Source organism: Grammomys surdaster, unplaced genomic scaffold (genome assembly GCF_004785775.1).
Source record: "Grammomys surdaster isolate TR1022 unplaced genomic scaffold, NIH_TR_1.0 98, whole genome shotgun sequence".
In the NCBI taxonomy this organism is placed as follows: domain Eukaryota; kingdom Metazoa; phylum Chordata; class Mammalia; order Rodentia; family Muridae; genus Grammomys; species Grammomys surdaster.
Window position 1 is genome coordinate 12,738,230 of NW_021604577.1, and position 13,702 is coordinate 12,751,931.

A 13,702-nucleotide genomic window follows, 5' to 3' on the forward strand; every position below is an offset into this window, starting at 1 on the left:
GCTTCCATATGCTGCTGAGTAGAATGCATATTCTTTGGCTTTTGGATAAAATATTCTATAGCTATCTGTCAAGTCCATTTGATGGATGGTGTCAATTAATTCTATTGTTCTTATTTTTTTATCCATATGACCGCTATTGAAGAAAATGGGGTAGTGAAATTAGCTACTATCAATGGGTTGATGTAAATCTGTGTCTTTAATTCCAATAGTAGAATTTTTTATGATATTAGGTGCCCCTGAGTTTGATGAATATTTGCTTAGGATGGTAATGTCTTCTTGGTTAACTGTCCCTTTGATTCAAAGGAAGTGCCCCTATTTATCTCTTCTGCTTAGTCTTAGTTAAAAGTCTATTTTGTCAGATATTAGGATAGTGGTGCCTCCTTGGTTCCTGGTCCCATTTGATTGGACTTTTATCTGTCCTTTACTTTAAGGTGCTTGCCTATCATTAAAATTAAGATGTGTTACTAGGCAGTAGGTGGATGGATTTTTGTTTCTTGTTCTATTCAGTCAACATGTGTCATTTGATTAAAGAATTGATGTAATCAGTATTTAAGGTTATTATTGAAATGTGTGTGTTAGTTGAAGTCATCTTGTTGTTGATTTTTGGTGGTGGTGGTGTTCTTAGCGGTATTTTGTGTCTTAATCACCACAGTCTTGTGTTTGAGTTCAACAGTCTCTCTGTTCTGTTCAGTTTTCTCTTCAGTCTGAAATAATGTTTCCTGCATTTTTTTCTTAGGTTTGTTTTATTGGATATAATTTTAGATTGTTCACGTCATGGAAAGATTTTCTTTCTCCTTCAATCACAGCACACAGTTTGGTGGCATATTATTTTAGGTTAGCTGTCCTATTGGGACTTGGAATAATACACTGTCCCATGCTCTCATCACTTTTCACATGCCTACCAAGAAATCAGCTGTTATTCTGGTGGGTTTCCATTTATATGTGACTTCCATCTTTTTCTCTTGTAACCTTCAGTATGCTTTGTTATGTGTACTTAATGTTTCAATTATAATATACCATTGGGACTTTCTTTTCTGGTCTCGTCTATCTGATGTTCTGTGAGCTTCTTATATTTGTATATGTGGTTTTTCCTTAGTTTGGGGACATTTCCTTCTATGATCTTATGAAAGATCTGGGCTATGCCACCGATCACTAACTTGAGATTCTCCTTCCCCGTGTATGCCTATAATTCAAAGATTTGTGGTTTTTTTTCATGATGTCCCACATTTTTTGTGTGTTCCTTTACTGTGTGGTTGCTGTTGCTATTTAATGTTCCTTGCTTATTTGGTGTAGATACTCTATTTTATCACTGAGATCTGATATTCTATCTTCTGCTGGATTCATTCTATGTGTAAGACTTTCCTTTGAATTTCTAGATGAGCTATTGGGCTTTTCAATTCCATCTTTACTTCAGCTCGAACCTTCTTCAATGTTTCTGTCTCTTTATTCAGTTTTTTCTCAAGTCCTGGGGTGTCTTTGTCACATCCATCGGCCATATGCTTGTGTTTATTCTCCTTAAGCTCTCTTCCTGAGCTGATTTCATTGAGTTGTTTCTTTGTGTCTTCTCTAAACTCCTTGAATTCTTTAGAAGGTTCATGGCTTTTTTGTTTATTTGTTTGCTTTTTTTAATTTGTGACTTACCTAGAGTTCATCTAGATAATTCTTTTTTTAAGATTTATTTATTTATTTTTATGTATTAGTACATTGCTGCTGTCTTCAGACACGCCAGAGGAGGTCATCAGATCCCTATTACAGATGGTTGGAGCCACCATGTGGTTGTTGGGGACTGAACTCAGGACCTCTGGAAGAGCAGCCAGTGCTCTTAACTGCAGAGCCATCTCTCCAGCCCTAGATAATTCTTAGTTCTCATTGATAAACAATTCTATAGACTACTAGGTCTTAGAGAGAAGATACTGGCTTGGCCTTTCATAGTGTTGGTATTCCTGTGCTGAGATCTGGACATGTGGACCACCTTTGTTAGTTTTAAGTTTGTTACAGATAGACTTGGGGAAGAAGAAAGAGTCTGGGGATGGATGTGGGCTAGAGATTAGAATTGTTTTGGGTGAAATGCAGTCAGGTGGGCAGAAGGGAGTGGAATGGTATACAGGATTTGCTTCTTGTGCTAGGCTGGGAGTGTAGGGGTAGAGAGATCAGAGTGAAAGAGTTGGATATGGCATGGGAGAGTCCTGTAGTACATCAGATAGGTAGGGAGGATACTGACCCAAACCCAGAGCTCCTCTGTAGTGAAGTCATGGAAGGTAAGACTAGGCTGGTTCACTGGCTGTGGGATCCAGGCTAAATCTGGTAGACATGGAAAAGGTATGGATGGAGAAGTCAGGGGGCTTACCAGGCTAGACTCTGGAGGAGGAAGTGGGAAGTCTGGGTATGGAGTAGTGCAGTGGAGGGAGCATAAAGATCCTGTGGTGAGCAGGTAAGACAGGTCTGAAATCTAGATGTTGGCACAGGATGAAGTGGTGACACTAGGCTGGGGCATGAGATTTAGAACTCTGTAGAAGCCTAGAGGTCAGCTACTGCAAGACAAATGTGGCCTGCTAGGCTGTGGTACTGGCTATGGGGCCCAGGCTAGATGCAGCAAGACATGAAAAACAAATATGGGGGTATTCACCAGGCTGTACCCTATAAGTATGAGAAGTATGGGTCTGGTGAGGGGTGGTGTAGGCATCACCTCTCCTTAATGTTACAAACTAGAAAGAGAACAACTACAAACAACTATGAAAAATAATTTATATAGTAATATATATATATGTATATATATGTATATATATATTAAATAATATATATATATATTAAATAATTTATATAGTACCACAAGGGAGGAGTCTAACCCATCCAACTATTGATATGCATGTAATCTAGCCAATGGTATATATGTAACAATAATAATTAAAAATAAGAGATAATGAATTTTAAAAAGAACAGAGAGATGCAGGAGGAGTTGGATGGAAGAGAGGGGAAATCATATAAATTCAGTATTCATATATAAAATTGACAAAAATTAAAATGTATACTATATATATTAAAATATATATGGATTTCACTTTTGGTTAGGGGCTTGGAAGATGGCTCAGTGGGTAAGAGTACTCACTACATAAGCCTTAAGACCTGGGTTTGAATTGCTGCGTAATGAGGGCATGGGTTCAAATCCCTAACATTTGTTAGTCACTGTGGGACAGAGACAGCTGGATCCCAGTGAGCTAGCTGGCCAGCTAGTCCAGCCAAGTGGAAAATTTTATCAAATACACTTGTTTAAAGTCTAGTGGCTCAAATAAGATTTTTTCAATCTCAGTAAATTATAAAGTACTCATTTAAATATAGCTTGGGCATGTCCAGTTCCTGTTTCAGAACAAAGCTGACATTGTTGTGATATTTTACTCAAGCAATTGTTGGAATGAATTTCTCTAATTAGTAGATTTTCATACCAAATCTGTGAGAAGATTTTTTTTTTATTACTGGGCTGTTAAGATTATATTGATGGAAATAACTTGGTACCTTTTTCCTCTTCTTTGTTTTACACAGCTTGTCTTACGTTAGCTGCAGGTGACAAACCTTAAGCGCCATGTTTTCCGCTATAAATTGTCTCGTGTGCACATTTCACTTGACCAGACCCTTGGGTATAACAACGTTTTAGAGTGCATAAAATAAATTACATTCACATACAGTTTGGACACCTCGAAATCTTCATCTGTGCTTTATCAGAAAATGAATGATAAAAGCAAAGAACATTGGGAACTGAAACAGTCAGCCATCAGCCTCCAATGACCGTATTGCTGGTTGCCTGCAGGGGTGGGTGCCGGGTTCACTGGGGTTCCTTGGTATATTTGAAGATTTCGGAAACATTCGTGAAATAAGTGGAGGCACAAAGACCTCCCTCCATCTGCTAAGCATGTGACAAGGAAGTCTAATTGTTTCCCCCTAAAGAAATACAAACACCAACCATTTAAGCAGCCTTCAATACTGGAACACAAGATGAGAGACCTAACAGAGCACGGTAACGTTTGTCCTTGAGTCGTATTAGGCTTGCCACACCTGCATTACGTGCTTGAAACATGAGAATGCACAATCAAACCGAGTATATATCTAGGTGAAGCACAATAGTACCCAAAGGTGAAGGTTTGTGTAGCGTCTTGATTCCCTACCTAGGCTAAGCTCAGGGTCTGACTCTCCTTAATCATGTAAACCAGAAATCAGAAAGCAAATAACTTCAAACAACGTAGACAAGGCTTGAGCAAATTATCCATTTTTGTGCAGTGGCCGTGCTGTGGAAGTCCCTACGTCATCTAACCATTTACAACTCAAAGTAAGGTTTGCTGGCACCAACGCCAGGGTTGCCGGAAACTTCTTAGCAATCCAGAACCGCAAGACCTGCCGCAGACACTGTAACTCGAAGCTGCATCCCAATGTTACCCCAGCTGCACGTTGAAGTTTAAGAAGCATGTTTTAACCGAACTCTCTTGGATTAGAGTTGAGGGAAATAAGCGTGAGGAGGTTAAGTGAAGCATCATGACCAAACGGTTAGTTAGAAAACCCGCTGGGACGCCCAGGTCTCTGAGCTCACAAGCCAATAGAACTCAGAATAGGGCAGAATTTCAGAGAAGAGGGTTGTAAGTGACTGTGCGGTCCCCTGAAACGGCCATTGATTGTTCCCATCATCTCTGTGAAAGGCACACACTGAGATCCTGAGTGAGTCCAATCACCGTGCCTCCGACAAACACCCGCCGGAAATCTGCTTCCCAGCAGCCTCCCCTGTCCGGACACTCCTGCTGCCTCACTGAAAAGACTTCCCCTTCGCCTGCCTCAGTCTGACCAATCTCTGAGGGCCTGTTAAAGAGCCAGCTACTGAATAGAGACGCTCAACCCTCTCCTATTTTTGTCTTCCTCAAATGTGCTCCTGCTGCCCGGTAAGTTATAAATGAAAGCAGCCTGGAATATTTTCCTGGCATCTTAAACAAAAAATATGAGCATAAAAATATGTTAATATTTTACTATCAACAAATCATTGTGTTTAATTATTATGTTAATTACATGTCAATATTATTGTGTTTAATATTAATGTGTTAATACTAAAATATCAGCATGTCTTATTTTGCCAATAAATATCTAAAATATAATTTGTTTACATAATTATTTTATGCGATTTATTGTATTTAAATTAATATTTAAAATTATTTATATAAATACATTAAACATATAACAAATGTATACAAATATTAGCAAAAAGATACATGGAGATCTTTTTATCTATTGTCCTTCTCAGTACTGTATCTGTGTCTCCTTTCCTGGCTTGCTTGTGTTATGCTGCCTGTATTTTAAATTTTTCGTTAGAACAACACCAGAGATAATGCTAAGCTCTGTAGTAGAAGGGACCAAACTCTTTCTCAATGGAAGAGTCTTATGAAAGCATCCATGAGTTGTGGTCATTCCGTTATTATTCATGTAATTCCCATGTTATAAAGCACAGCTCTGTTTAAAAAGCTGTATTTTTGTGGCACTGAACAACTTTAATTATCATAAAATTCTAAGCGAAATCAATTTCCCCTTAACTTCTACCATGTGTCCTCAGTTCTGCCCTTTGAAGTAATTATAGGACGTTGGAGCCATCGTCCATGGGGGTGGGGGATCACTATGATGATTTGAACTAATTTAACAAAAAGACTTTGGCAACCTACAGCAGACCTAGCAATTAGAAGCAATGAACAAGCAGCCCCACCTCCCATGTTTCTTGACCCTGTGCCTCCTACTGAATTCATGCTATCAATAAATCTGTATTGAACACCTCCCTGGAAGCCATGCCTTTCTGAGTGACCAGAACGAGTAAACTGACAAGTTCACACATCCCTGACCCCGAAGAATGGAAATTGTTTCACAGAAAAAGCGTAAGGCCAATTTACACATTACACACAGATCTTCCCAAGCTGGTAAAAGATAGCCCACCTCTCTCACATTCATTCCGACATAGCATCACACTTCTTCCTGGAATGTCGTTTTCCAAGATTGCTCTCCCAGAGAAGGCTTCTTGGATACTGCTAGAATTCTACCTCCAAAGTCAATAAACTCCCCCAAACTCCTGGCCTTTGTTCTTTAATACTCTCTCTACATACAAGGATCTCCACTGAGGACACTGTCCTCTCTTCCCACTTAACTGATGACCGCTTATTTCCCAGTCACCAACACACCACAAAGCCGGGGGGGGGGGGGGGGGAGGAGGAATTTCTATTCTCTGATCCTGTGAGTAGCCTTCCAGATTTCTCAATACACACTCATTCATTTGACAATTGAGAACCTTCTATTTTCTAGGTATATACTAGGACAGTCCACCTAGTAGATAAATATCCCCTTTAAGAAAAAACAACCCATTTACAAGAAGAATCAGAAAGTCTTGTGACGTTCCTCATAGCTACGAAGACAATTTGTCTTTCCCAACCAAAGCATGGAGGCGGGGTCTGCCAAGGAGGTTATCCAATACATTCCTAAGTTTTGTTTACCTTCTTAGAGGATAAAGAACCTCTTTTGCTGTTGCACGCTGCTATTATAACTAAGGTAACAGAAAGAATTCTTTCATACACAGAGGAAACGTATGTTTCTAAATTCTCATAGAATTCTATCTTATTTTACAGGTCATATCTGAAAACGAGCACTGTTTCAAAGATCTATAAATATCTACTTTCTACTTAATAACTCGCCTCCCAGCAAAGCTGGCGTCTCTGCATTCCCTCTTCATTAAAGTGTATCATGAGACACAAGACTAAGGGCGATGTAAAGGAAAAGGACAATTTCTGTGGCTTTTTCAGAGCTATAAGGATCAACAGCTATAGAGAATCTCTGTGGCTGACACCCAGACTGTGTCAACCACTGTCTCTAAGGAGGTCCACCACCTCAAGAAGCTTCTAGCCTAACTTTATGGACTACCTTGGTCTTCAAAGTCCTCAGCCACGAGCTCTGTTCAGTGAATCCTACTTCATGGTCAGTTTCAGCCACACCATAGCTGCCTAAAGCAGGGCCCATTCTCCCTACTTTTTTTTGTTTATAAAAATCAATATATATTGAATTGAGACCTCTTCTACAACCCTTACCAGAACATACAGTGTTTTAAGTGCAGCCTGCAAATTTATTAGTAAAGTGCTACATATTGAGTAGGCTCCCTTTGGCTTACCTAAGATAGGGCAGCGTAAAAACAAGCACTTGGGAAATGCCTTTTAGTGACAATACACTGAAATTCATTATAGCACTTAATAGTACCTTGCTACGTATACAAACATATAATTTTAAAGGAGGAAGTACAAAGCAGAAAGGCTTTAAATTTTTACTTGGTTGATAACTAGATTTTAAATAGCTGCAGCATGCCAGTTGGCATGATGTAAGTGCATTTTCACTTCAAAATAGGCAGCTCACAATTCTAAATACGTGAATAAATGGGTTGTTGCAAGGCATTCAATGCACACACACACTTGCACACGCACACTGTCTCTCTCTCTCTCTCTTTCTCTCTCTCTCTCTCTCCCTCTCTCTCTCTCTCTCTCTCTCTCACACACACACACACACACACACACACACACACCACTTTGACCATTGGCAACTTTCTCTTGGCTTACTCAGGCTTGAGTCAAGTGGCTCGCCCACTTTGCCTTTCACCAGTGCCGTCTCCTCATATACCCGTAACTGTCTGGCACGGGGTGGAATCACGATTTAGAAAAGGGCAAGTGGGAGGCAGGATGGAGTGCTATCTTCCCTAATTGCTATTTAAAGGGGACAATAAAAAGGATGAAACAAATTAAATTAGCAAAGAAGCAAGAGCCTCCCAATGAACTGGCCAAGATAATCAACTAGGAAAATTAGCTATTAAATCTCCACACATGCTCATTTTCATAATTTTGTGTGTGTGTGCTTGTGAGATGCAGCCCACCCCTATTGAAATGGCTGGGATGAAGGTGTTCTTCATTTCTGAGAGAGACGTCGTTAGCAATCGGCCTTGATGAAGTCGGAAGTGAGGGTTGTTGTTTTTTATGTTCTAGTTCATTGTTGCTCATTTCAGTCTTGGAGCATTGTGACTGGAGCTGGAGACTACGGGGAGAGTGGAGAAAAGCCACTTTTCTCTGCGTCATTTAGGAAAGTTTTCTATGATCCCGTTGAAGATCTGGTCTATACCATTGTCCTGGGATACTTCTCCTTCATCTGTGCCCGTAGTTCATAGGTTTGATCTTTTCATGGTGTCCCAAATTTCCTGCATACACCTTTCACGTGTTTTCTTATTCTTTTCATATTCTTTGCTTGAGTGGTTCAAGTCTTGCCATTGTCTTCTCCTTGCCCCACTCTGCTTGTGAGGCTTTCTACCGGGTTTTCACTTACGTTATTAGTTTCTCTATCCATCATCATTTGAGCTTGCTTACTTTCAGTATTCTATCTCTTTATTAAAATAAGATTTCAGATTCTGATTTTTGTCATTTCATTCTCCTGTATACTTGGTTTGTTTGATTGTTTTTTTTCTTTCTTGGATTTGACTCAAGGACTTATTCCTAGCCTCTCTAAGTTCAGTGAGATATTTATTGGTGTCTTCTAAACTTCTCAAAATCTTTGATCATTTTTGTGAGTGTTCTTTTAAATTCTGTGTCCTGGAGGTTCACTTAGGAAATTCTCATTGGAGAACATTTCTATAGGACAGGTAGATTTTGTAAAGAAATATTGTCAAGACCTTTCATATTGTTTGTGGTTGTTATGTGACGTGGGTTTGTGAACTTCTTTTGTTGGTTGTGTCTCTGTTGTGAGATGCTAGGCTGCCTTTCTCAAGTTCAAGTTTGGTTTGGTTTTGTTGTTTCTAAAGTTTGGTTGATCCTGATTAGGTCTGAGAAATTGGTAGGTAAACCTTTTAGATACTCAGTGTTGATTTTGGATTGGAGGAATGCAGGTGATTTCAGTTCAGTGGTTATCATGAAAGCGTGCAAGTGGGACAAACAGCTGGGTCAGATGAGACTGGTGTATAAACAATGCTGCCAAAGCTATGCCTGGCCATGAGAGAATGGCACAGGCAGGCCAGGGTCTTTGGCACTCATGGTACTAGGATAGTGCACAAATTGTGCAGCCAAGGCTAGACCTGAAAGTTGGCAACAGTGTGAATGGGTAAGGGTTCCAGGGCCTCACCAGACTGTAGTATGTATAGCCCTAGATTGTCCTGGTGACAGTGGATAGCAATGGACAGGCAGGTTTCCAGGATCTTCCTGAATTAACATAATGGATCTATTCTGTAAATCAAATATTTACATGATGTTAGTCCGTAGCATGTCCTTCTGTATGTTAAGAAGCTATATTTCCGTACTTAAAGTAATACCAAATAATCTTAGAACTCTCAGACAAAAATTTCTGGCAAGCCAGACTTGTTGCAGCTCAACAGCCAAGTTCTCCAGACCTGCTCACAGGTGGGAGTCCAGGCTTTTGCCTAGTTCTGAGAGAGTCAATGCTCGAGTTAAATGGTTCTCTTTTGGTTTTCAGTCACTTGGTTTTTTTATTATTACTGAGAGAAACTCCAGGTCAAATGAGTAGATAGTACCTTAGGCCGAGTGTCTGCTATCAGTATTAATTTTAATTAAATAGAGAACACCTAACAGCAGGAATTAAATTAAATACATTTTCACCAGAAAAAAAAACAAACAGACTTTACCTTTTTTTTAAAAGATTTATTTATTAATTATATATGAATACACTGTAGCTGTCTTCAGACACACCAGAAGAGGGCATCAGATCTCATTACAGATGGTTGTGAGCCACCATGTGGTTTCTGGGATTTGAACTCAGGACCTCTGGAAATGCAGTCAGTGCTCTTAAACACTGAGCCATCTCTCCAGCCCCAGACTTTACCTTTTGAAACAAATTGCCTTTGATATATATCCTCACAATACTGTACATTAATGTCTTGTACTTTTAATTTCTTTGTAAGAATAAAATGATGGATGCCTCTGGTTTACAAACGTTCTTAAGCATTTAAAATAGGAAACATATACCAAAGTTCATACCGCAGTACTGATTTCTGCTTCATTAGACACTAATACCTTAGATTCTCAAGAAGCAACCAAGCATCTACCAGTAAATTAGATTTCTTATATGTTATGTTAGATATGTTCACATCATTTTCTTATCAAGTTTCACTCTCCCAAATATATACGGAGTGCATCCTGGGGCTGCAGACTAAGGAATGAGCTAGACAACGCCTCTGCTCCTTAAGTCCACAGACACAGAATTTAATAACAGACAAGAAAACTCTGCTGTGTAACTTAGGAGATGAAGGGCTTATGTGTAAAAGAGTATTTGTACTGTCAAATAACTTACCCACCCTATTCTTCTGGACTGTAGTCAATGCTTTATTGTTCGTGGGAATTTATGGTTACCTTAGAACAAAAGTTAAAATGGAAACTGGTAAATACTTAATGAATACTAACTCTGTTCTGGGTGTTTTACACTTAAAAATAATACACCCTTCTCTGAAAGACTGCTAATCCAAACTGGGCGTGTATACTCACATCTTTAATCCCAGCACTTGGGAGGCAGAAGGAAGTAGATCTCTGAGTTCAAGGCCAGCCTGGTCCAAGGAAAAGAAGTTAAAGATAAGTCTAAGAAATGTTAATGGAGGTCACATGTCCGGAGGTCACATGTCCGGAGGTCACATGTCTGATTCGTTCAGGATGCACAGGCTAGATTCAAGATGACTGCAAGCTCCTCACCATCCTTCCCATTAAGCAGAATCCTTCTTCAATCCAGGTAATTGGTGCCATTTTGTTGGCAAATGCAGTATATCAAGACTTAACTGTGCTACTTTTCAAGGTCCACACCCTAAGATTTCCTGCCACTTGGAACATTCATCCTTAGAAACCAGCCATCATCCCATGAGGAGACCTTAAAAACCCTGATGACACAGACCCTATGGAGAGCAACTGCTACCCTGGCCAATAATCCCAGGTGAACATCCCATACCAAACTGCTAGCTATTTGAGCCAGGCAAGACATGACTCCTCCAACCCATCACTGATGACAGCAAGTTCAATATCTGCCAGAGGAGCTGTTCTTAAATTCCTGATGGAACAGAATGATGCCTTGACATGTGAACTGTTTCAGGACAGGAATAGACTGTAACACACTAGTAAATCTCTTAAACAGAACCCAATGTTGGTTACTGCTAGCACCTCTTCTACAGGAATTGAGAGCACAAATTCTGGAGCCAAACTGCGTGGGGCCCAGCGGTGAGACCTCGGAAACATTTCTCTGCACTTCTGATTCTATGAAATGGTGTTAATTGTTTTCTAATTTTTACCGAAAATAGATTTTATACGATCTATTCTGATTACGGTTTCCATCCTCCCAGCTCCTCCAAGAACCCCCCCCCACCTCCCCGCCATCCAATTCCACACTTCTGTCTCTAGTTAAAAAGTAAACAGGCATCTAAAGAATGGTAATAAAAGGCAGCTTCTCCGATGGGCAGGCAGGTCTATGGGCATGGCAGAGTAGCACTAGACGTCAGTGAGAGATCACTATCACCATGTAATAAAACGGGCTGAAGGAACTGGGAACGACTGATTCTAAACGCAGTTTGAGAACACATCCATTCACCGCCTGAGAGCCCATCTGTCTACATAAACAGATTCTCCCTTTTTACCCAGCTCAGCTCACAGTATAAAACTGTGAGCATTCTAATGACAGGCTCTCTCCGGGTTAATATGCTGTTATCCTAAACCCTTGTATTCAATGTACTGTGAAAATATTGTTTCAAGAGATGGTCTGCCCATCAGTCTCATTCACCTTAATTGTGTTAAGGATAATGGCTTGTCATGTCAACAAGATAAACCCAAGGTTAGTTTAATGTGAGATTTGAAGGGTTTTTTTTTTTTCTGGCTCTATTAATTTAAATATTTCTCCCACTTTGATTTTTTTTTCTTCTGTTTTCAGTCGGAGTTTCAACAAGTTTATTTATAAGATGACTCTGCAGATCCCAGGATGTAAACAGGTGCTATTCAACACGAGACAAAGTCCCAGCTCCCTGGGGGTCCTGAACCCTGCTTATCCTGCTGGTAAGTGTTAGCTGATTCTCTACAAGTCACTCAGATTGCTTGTGCTTTTGCTTTCAGTCGAAAATTAATTTTGAGCAGTTGCGCAAGCCATGTTCTATGAGAGCTTGTACAGAGGAAAATCAAAGGGAAGCTAAAAGCAAAACAAAAATACCACCCATGAGCTTCCTAAGCAAGGTCTGGATAGTAAAACAGCCCCATTAAATTAATGTTTTAATCCAAACACAATTAAGTTTCCTCTGATTGAGACATGCACGGATGAGCATATTCTGAGCATAGCAGATTACTGTCAGGAACCTAGAATAGTGTCACATATCAACCCATTAACAATCTCCCAGTAGATCATGAATATTGCTACTTAAAATAGCTTAATTAGTGTATAAAGTTTTTCAGAATGGAAAATTCCCTGAGTAGTTGTGGGAAATGAAGGCAAAGAACACTACAAATTAAATTGAAATAAAAGGAGTTTATTTCCAAGCCATAACTTAGAATCATCTATTTTGAATGTTGCTAGCAAAGAATGTATTCCTGATTAAGTTTTGTTGACAGGCAAAATGGGGGTTATATTTCCAGACCTCAAGACTCTAGGAGTCTAAAATTAAAATGTATATAGCTAAATCAAAACTTGAGCTATATAAAATAGATTAGGCCAACTTCCATTCCCATTACCCCAAAACTAACAACATACAGGAGAATTAGTCATTTTAAAAGATGGTCTCAACACACGCATACATACACACGATGGGGGAGAAAGAGAGAGGGAGAGAGACAGAGATAGAGGGACACACAGAGAAAGAAAGACAGAGAACAGATTATCTTGAGAATAGATGTTTAAAAGTAAGTCATGTACCAGAGTGGAGTCATGAGACCGCTATAAGATCACCAAAGCCACTGATGTGGGAGAAAGAAGGAAAAAAAAAACAGATAGAACGCGAATGGACCAAAACCAAAACCAGAGGAACAGGAGGAGGAACCCCGGGATAGAACGGAGTTCCGTGTGCACGGAGTTGCTTCGAGAGGCAGCCCTGCCAGAAGGTCCAGCCACCAAACTTGCAGTTTATCTTATGTAAATCACCAAACTTGCAGTTTATCTTACCTAAGTTAGAACCAGAAAGCAAGGAAACTGCTCCCTAATCCGCCACTGGACAGTTGCGTGGTCTCGGCTATTTAAATATTCTGTATTTGTTTCCCTGGTTATGGAGTAAGAGCTGTTTGCCGAACCAAAACCGAGACCTAAAAATCTGTCACAGTCCTGCAACTCGTAACACTGGTGCAGTTTAAAGAGCCCACAGGAGGACCCCCGCATCACCGAGACGATGCCCCCTTTAAACGGCTGCTGCCCCTCTTCTCCTCAGCTGTTCGGTATACTGCTGGCAGGTCCCACACCTCCACACAGAGAGAAGGTCTTGCCCTCCCCATCTCACTGTTATCCCTAACAGGTTTCAACCCTGGGCAACCTCTGCTTCTATGGCTTCCCCGTGTCTTAGAACTGTTTCTGTTATCAGATTACCTCCAAATACTCGGTCCCCCAGCAAACATTATGTCTAATGAAAACATTACCAGAGGGTATTAAAAGCTAAGCCTGCATGTGTCACACTCCCTCCAGAGTCTTATTCTGAGCAATTTACATAACTGCT